Consider the following 7,436-nt stretch of genomic DNA (forward strand, 5'->3'; position numbering starts at 1 on the left):
TAGGTGAACTATAAATCCCAGCAACTCGAACTCCCAATGACAAAATCAAATCCCGCCCCCGATCCCACCAGTATTCAAATTGGGGTGTAGCTGGTATGTGTGCCAAATTTGATCCAGTGAATGAAAATACATTCTGCGTATCGGATATTGACATGACGATTCATAACAGGAGCAAAATTACAGTTGCGAAGTAGCAACGAAAATAATGTTATGGTTGTGAGTCACCACAACATGAGGAACTGTATTAAGGGATCGTGGTACTAGGAAGGTTTACCGTTTTAGTTAAGTAAGGCATATGTGTGTAGGACACGTGTGTAGGAGAGGGAGTATCATCCCTGTCCATGTCCCTCTTATAACCGAAAGGAGAAAACACAAGAGATTGCATCCGATTGCTGAAATAAAGCTTTATTGCAGAAGGGAGGGACAGCCAAGATATTCCGAGGCCAGCAGTTACAAATCAAAGTGAATCCACAGGGAAAATATGCAAATTATTTACCAAATTATTTCTCCTTTGTTGAGGTCTTGTTGGAGACCTCAACGAGACCTTGTGGAGGTCTTGACAACAGATGGTGACAAGGTGGCGGAATAGCCAGAGACCACATTCAATGGACAAACCGTCCCTTGATTCTCCATACAGTTGGTCCAGGAGGTCCTTGGAAGACACCAAGTCAGATGGGAGAGTGTAGCAAAGCAGCGTAGCAAAACAATAAGGTAGAGCTGGAGATCAGGATACATGAGCATCAGCTTATCCAAGGTTGGATGAGGGAGGCTCGGTTGTCCTGATATCTGCAAGATCATCAGTCCTAAATCCATACATCATGTTGATCCGTTGCCAGGGGTTCCAATGGGTGCCGTAGTCTCCTTCTTTTTTAGCAGGGTCTGCAATATCCAGCGAAACCAGAATATCCACCAAAGGAACCAGGATATCCACCAGAATAACCTGGATATTCACCAACACAAGGACTTCTTCCTCCCACTTTTGTAGAACTACTATAGTGGACAATTGGACCAGATAAGGTGACATTACAACATGGTGGCTGAACGCAGACTTCACAGTCTGGGAGTTTGGCATAGCATCCCTCAGCAATTGTGTTGGATGACCCTCCTCTGACGCCAAGGGTACCGCAGCCACTATAGCCGAGAGAGCCAGAGGAGCTGTATGGGTAACAGGATGTAGTGTTGTATGAAGGGATATAGCAGGATGGCTGGTAGCAGGACATCTTGGAAAGATGAGGAAGCACCTGAAATGAGAGAGTGGATTGCATCAATGGAAAAGGGTAGGATGTAAATCAGTGGTTTCCAACCTGTGGTCCTTGGACTACCAGTGGACTACAAGAACAAAAATATGGTCCACAGCCTCACAACTACTACACTATTGCCTCAAGTGGTTTCCAACCTGTGGTCCTTGGACCACCAGTGGTCCACAAGAATGAAAATATAGTCCACGGCATCACCATTACTACATCATTCCATCAAAACCATGTGGCAACGAGAGTGACTGGTCTTGTGAAACCCTCTTATAGTAAAAAGGGATGGGGATGTCAGGAGGGGAGAAGATGACTGCCTATGAAAGATAACTACTACCACACCAGCTCTAGATTATTAAATATGGATTTCTGTAGGAGGGCAGATGGTGACCACTAGGTGGCATATGTTCTGTATCAGAAACTAGAGCTGATGTAGTATATCCAATGCATTTTTTTCTGACTCAGAACCCCAAATAACCAAATCAAATCCAAAGTTGACCAAAAACCGATTCGTAATCCTTTTGGTACTACTGTTGGAGAGTGGTCCCTGGTCTAAGTGGTCCCTGGTGAAGTGGTCCCTGCTCAAAGTGGACCCTGGTCAAGTGGTCCTTGGCCAAGTGGTCCCTGGTCCAAAAAAAGGTTGGGAACCACTGGCTTAGAGGTCTCTCTCGTTTTCTCAAAAGGCAAGAATAAATCTGTAGTCCTCAGTCTAGTTGACTTCAGGATACTTGGGCTGAGTGTTGAGTGAGTTTCAGCCCAAGTATCCTGAAGTCCTGCAAGATATAACTACTGAGTCCTATACCAAAGTGGAAGTGATTCCATATTGTGTTTCATCTGAACTTTACAAGACTGGTGAAACCTGCTGCAATGGTGGAACACATTTACCACTGTTAGCCCACTTAATTTCAGAGCGTTTCACTTATTCGTGGATTTTTAGCAAATTTCCAAAGTTTTTATAAACAACATTTTTAATAATAAAGATAATCTGTTCCTGGTTTCAAAGTGTTATTTCCTGTTTAATTGTGTAGTCCTTACTTTGAAAGTAGTTGTTCCCCTCCAGAAACTTTGTTTTTGTGGCAGAAACTTCATTAAATTGGTGGAGACTCGACAAAGTAAAAGGTACGATAGGAAGATGTCCCTTGCTCATGTTTTTATGACAGAACCAATTAGGATATTCCAGGATATATGGCCATGTTCTGGAGGCATTTTTCCTGACGTTTCGCCTGCATCTATGGCAAGCATCCTCAGAGGTAGTGAGGTCAGACCTCACTACCTCTGAGGATGCTTGCCATAGATGCAGGCGAAACATCAGGAGAGAATGCCTCTAGACCATGGCCATATATCCTGGAAAAACCCACAAGAACCTATATTTGAATATAGCGTGATGTCCCTTTCACAGAAATGTGATCTAAGTTCAGGATTCCTAGATTATCCTTGGAATTCATCACAATTTGTGCTTTTGACAAGTAATATTACCAACCTAGGTTTCTTAACTTAAAAAAATTAGAATAGACCAGCATCTGACTGCTAAATCAGGGACTCTTTGGTCAGATAATTTCCCACCAAAGCCTTGAAAAACCATTCTTTCTCCATCTTTCCACTTGATGTCTTTTTAACCTTAGAGGTTTTCAGACCTCCCATTTTAGTCTTTTCCCATTCAGAGATGGGAAGAGACTAAAACTTTCACAGATTCTGAAAAACACAAAAAGTTTTTGAAACCTACAGAATGTTCTTAGGTTAAGGAGAGAAGACAAAAGACAAGATTGAAAGAGAAGGAGTCAAACCCAGCAAGCATCAGTAAGACACTTGTGGAGGCTCACTTACCAAGTTCTCAGACGACTGTTGGGAAGAAGCTGAGAGGAGCTGTTGGAAGAGCCTTGGCTTTGGACTCCTTATATACAGTCCAGGGCGTGTTGAGTCAGCCCCCTGCCCTCTTTGAGGATCCCTCTTCCACCTGACTGGGCAACCGGGATATTGCCCCCTTTAATTTTCAAGGGAGGCATTAATTTTCAGCTTTGCAAATCCAAATGAAAAGACAGCCTTCCTTTTGGGAAGATTACAGGCCTGGTTTGGAAATATTATTAAATCCCTTCAGATGCCAAAAAGCATGGTCAGCAAGGTTTAATTAATGGACAGGTCCTGATTTGTTATGTTTGTGTGAGAAGGTCCCAAAGTAGAGCCAGGAAAGACCCCTCTCTGGAAGGAAGAACATAAGCTGCCAGACCATCAGATTAAGGTGCCTGATCCTTACCTCTATCTATTAGGGCTGTCCAAACACGGAAAAATTTGTTTCTAAACTCGATTCGTTTTTAGGGTTTTTTTGCGTTTCGTTATTTAAAAGAATTCCGAAATTTTCCTTAAAAAAAGTTCGATATTTACGAAATTTCGGAAATCGTAAAACAATTACGAAACAATTACGAATCGATTACGAATCGATTCGTTAATGGCGGCCGCGATCGCGCAATACGCTAAAAAAACTTCTGAAGCTTCCCTCTCCCTCTGTTGTTGACTGTTGGTGTGATAATTATATTTTTTTCACTGAGAAAACAAACAGCAACCCTAAAACTTGCACCAGACATGCGGAAATAATAACGAAACATTTACGAATCAATAACAAATCAATAACGAATCAATAACGAAACAATTACGAAACAATTACGAAACGAATTGGAAAAATTCGTTTCATTTTTTAGTTGCTCCTGAATGGTTCAAAATCGCTTCGTTATCAAAAAAAATAACGAATTTTTAACGAATTACGAAATTACGAAACGAAACCGCCCAGCCCTACTATCTATATAAATAAAAATGAAATGTTTGTTTGTGGGATTAACAGAACTCAAAAACCACTGGACAAAATGACACCAAATTTGGCAGCAAAACACATTCTAATCCACGGGCTGTGGTCCGACCACTCCTTAAAAAGGTCTCCCTTGACTCCACGGTGCTGAACAATTACAGACCAATCTCCAACCTCCCTTTTCTGGGCAAGGTGCTGGAGCGGGTGGTCTCCTCCCAGCTCCAGGGTTTTCTAGATGACAACAATTACCTGGACCAGTCACAGTCTGGCTTCAGGCCTGGCCACGGCACCGAGATGGCTTTCGTCGCCTTGGTGGATGACCTCCACAGGGAGCTGGACAGGGGGAGTGTGACTCTGTTGGTTCTCTTGGACATCTCAGTGGCTTTCGATACCATCGATCATGGTATCGTTCTGGGACCACTCTCTGGGATGGGTCTCGGGGGCACGGTTCTGTCGTGGCTCCGGTCCTTCCTGGAGGGTTGATCCCAGATGGTGAAGCTGGGAGACGCCTGCTCGGACTCCTGGCCTTTGACCTGTGGGGTCCTGCAAGGCTCTATTTTGTCTCCCATGCTTTTTAACATCTACATGAAACCGCTGGTAGAAGTCATCCAGAGTTTTGGAGTTGGGTGCCATCTCTATGCAGATGACACACAACTCTACTATTCCTTTCCACCTAACTCCAAGGAAGCCCCTCGGGTGCTGGACGAGTGCCTGGCCGCTGTGGCTGTCTGGATGAGGATGAACAAGCTGAAGATCAATCCCAACAAGACAGAGGTCCTCCTGGTTGATCGTAAACCAGATCGGGGTATAGGGTGGCAACCTGTGTTGGACGGAATTACACTCCCCCTGAAACCACAGGTCCGCAGTTTGGGAGTTCTCCTGGATTCATTACTTACGTTTCCTCCCATGTGATGAGGGAGGAAAGGAGCTGGAATGGTGTGTGCCACAAGGTCCCCACACCTCCTGGGTGGGTGCTGCTGGGATCACCATGATCTGTGGCGATCTACAGCAATTCCGGTGGCATGTGTGACAAGGTAGGACTTATGGACCCACCACCAAGACTCTATCCTTGGAAGACAATCATACTCGGCCACGAGAAGGTAGGACTTATGGACCCACCATCGAGACTATATCCTTGGAAGATAATCATACTCGACCACGAGAAGGTAGGACTTATGGACCCACCATCAAGACTATATCCTTGGAAGATAATCATACTCGACCACGAGAAGGTAGGACTTATGGACCCACCATCGAGACTATATCCTTGGAAGATAATCATACTCGACCACGAGAAGGTAGGACTTATGGACCCACCATCGAGACTATATCCTTGGAAGACAATCATACTCGACCACGAGAAGGTAGGACTTATGGACCCACCATTGAGACTATATCCTTGGAAGACAATCATACTCGACCACGAGAAGGTAGGACTTATGGACCCACCATCAAGACTCTATCTTTGGGAGGCAATCATACTCGGCCACAAGTTACCACTTGTGATGATGGTAAAGAGGACATTTTTGAAGTAGTGCCTTGTTCCCAGATTGTGTGACATGCAACATCTCCCTCTTTGACACAACCCTTCAAGATGGAAGAGCTCATCCTGTTTTCAAGCCTGGGACCTTAGATTTGGGGGTACAAAATATTGAAGATAACATATATGCCATTTAAGGAGGCCAGCACAAAAAATAAAGAGACTTGGAGACCTAAGCTTCTTCAGAGACGTTCATGTCTGACTGTCTTCCTTGTAATTAGAGCCAAAGTTACAAATTTGCTCCAACGCCCATTGTGTGACCTCAGGCTGTGAACTCTTGGGAAGCAAACAAATGAGTCTTGCGTGCAAAGGCTATTAATTCAAAATAATTAAATTTAAGTATTTTGTGTCTGGATTTAGTCAATATAGCAACTTCACTGAGGTGGAATTTTGGGGAGAATGAATTTGGGGGAGAAATCCATTAACGTGCATTTCTTGCAAACCCCTAATTGAAGGAAAAGAAGTCACTCCATTACTTTACGGTATGGATGAAGTGTAGCCCTCCAAACACTTACTGACTCCAACTCCCAGCATTCTTTGGTAATATCACTGCTGAAAACCACAGGGAAGGCTGAGCGAAAGAAAATAGATATTTTTGAACTGTGGTGTTGGAGGAAAGTTCTGAGAGTGCCTTGGACCGCGAGAAGATCCAACCAGCCCATACTTCAGGAAATAAAGCCCGAATGCTCATTGGAGGGAAGGATAGTAGAGGCCAAGATGAAGTACTTTGGCCACATCATGAGAAGACAGGAAAGATTAGAGAAGACAATGATGCTGGGGGAAATGGAAGGAAAAAGGAAGAGGGGCCGACTAAGGGCAAGATGGATGGATGGCATCCTTGAAGTGACTGGGTTGACCTTGAAGGAGCTGGGGGTGGTGACGGCCGACAGGGAGCTCTGGCGTGGGCTGGTCCATGAGGTCACGAAGAGTCAGAAGCGACTGAACGAATGAACAACAACAATTCAAAAATAGATATAGATATAGATATTTTTGAATTGTGGTGTTGGAGGAAAGTTCTGAGAGTGCCTTGGACCGCGAGAAGATCCAACCAGCCCATACTTCAGGAAATAAAGCCCGAATGCTCATTGGAGGGAAGGATAGTAAAGGCCAAGATGAAGTACTTTGGCCACATCATGAGAAGACAGGAAAGCTTAGAGAAGACAATGATGCTGGGGAAAATGGAAGGAAAATGGAAGGAAAAAGAGGGGCCAACCAAGGGCAAGATGGATGGATGGTATCCTTGAAGTGATTGGCTTGACCTTGAAGGAGCTGGGGGTGGTGATGGCCAACAGGGAGCTCTGCCATGTGCTGGTCCATGACGTTACCTAGAGTGCTGGTCCATGACGTTACCTAGAAAAGATACCGATGCTGGGGAAAATGGAAGGAAAAAGAAAGAGGGGCCGACCAAGGGCAAGATGGATGGATGGCATCCTTGAAGTGACTGGCTTGACCTTGAAGGAGCTGGGGATGGTGATGGCCGACAGGGAGCTCTGCCATGTGCTGGTCCATGACGTTACCTAGAGTAGATAATGATGCTGGGGAAAATTGAAGGAAAAAGGAAGAGGGGCTGACCAAGGGCAAGATGAATGCATGGCATCCTTGAAGTGACTGGCTTGACCTTGAAGGAGCTGGGGGTGGTGATGGCCGACAGGGAGCTCTGGCATGTGCTGGTCCATGACGTTACCTAGAGAAGATAATGATGCTGGGGAAAATGGAAGGAAAAAGGAAGAGGGGCTGACCAAGGGCAAGATGGATGGATGGCATCCTTGAAGTGACTGGCTTGACCTTGAAGGAGCTGAGGGTGGTGATGGCTGACAGGGAGCTCTGGCGTGGGCTGGTTCATGAGGTCAAG

The 7,436-nt window shown here is 45.0% G+C and overlaps 1 long non-coding RNA gene across 1 annotated transcript; it reads right to left on the minus strand.

Annotated features, from left to right (window-relative positions):
• Positions 1–389: 389 nt before the first annotated feature.
• Positions 390–3,133, minus strand: LOC137097702 (uncharacterized). The gene is made up of 2 exons (XR_010910371.1): positions 3,072–3,133; positions 390–1,241 (listed from the first exon to the last, which is right to left on the minus strand). It is a non-coding gene; the product is annotated as an uncharacterized lncRNA (long non-coding RNA).
• Between the last annotated feature and the right edge of the window lie 4,303 nt (positions 3,134–7,436).

The sequence above is a fragment of the Anolis sagrei genome, chromosome 12 (assembly GCF_037176765.1).
Source record: "Anolis sagrei isolate rAnoSag1 chromosome 12, rAnoSag1.mat, whole genome shotgun sequence".
Taxonomy (NCBI): Eukaryota; Metazoa; Chordata; class Lepidosauria; order Squamata; family Dactyloidae; genus Anolis; species Anolis sagrei.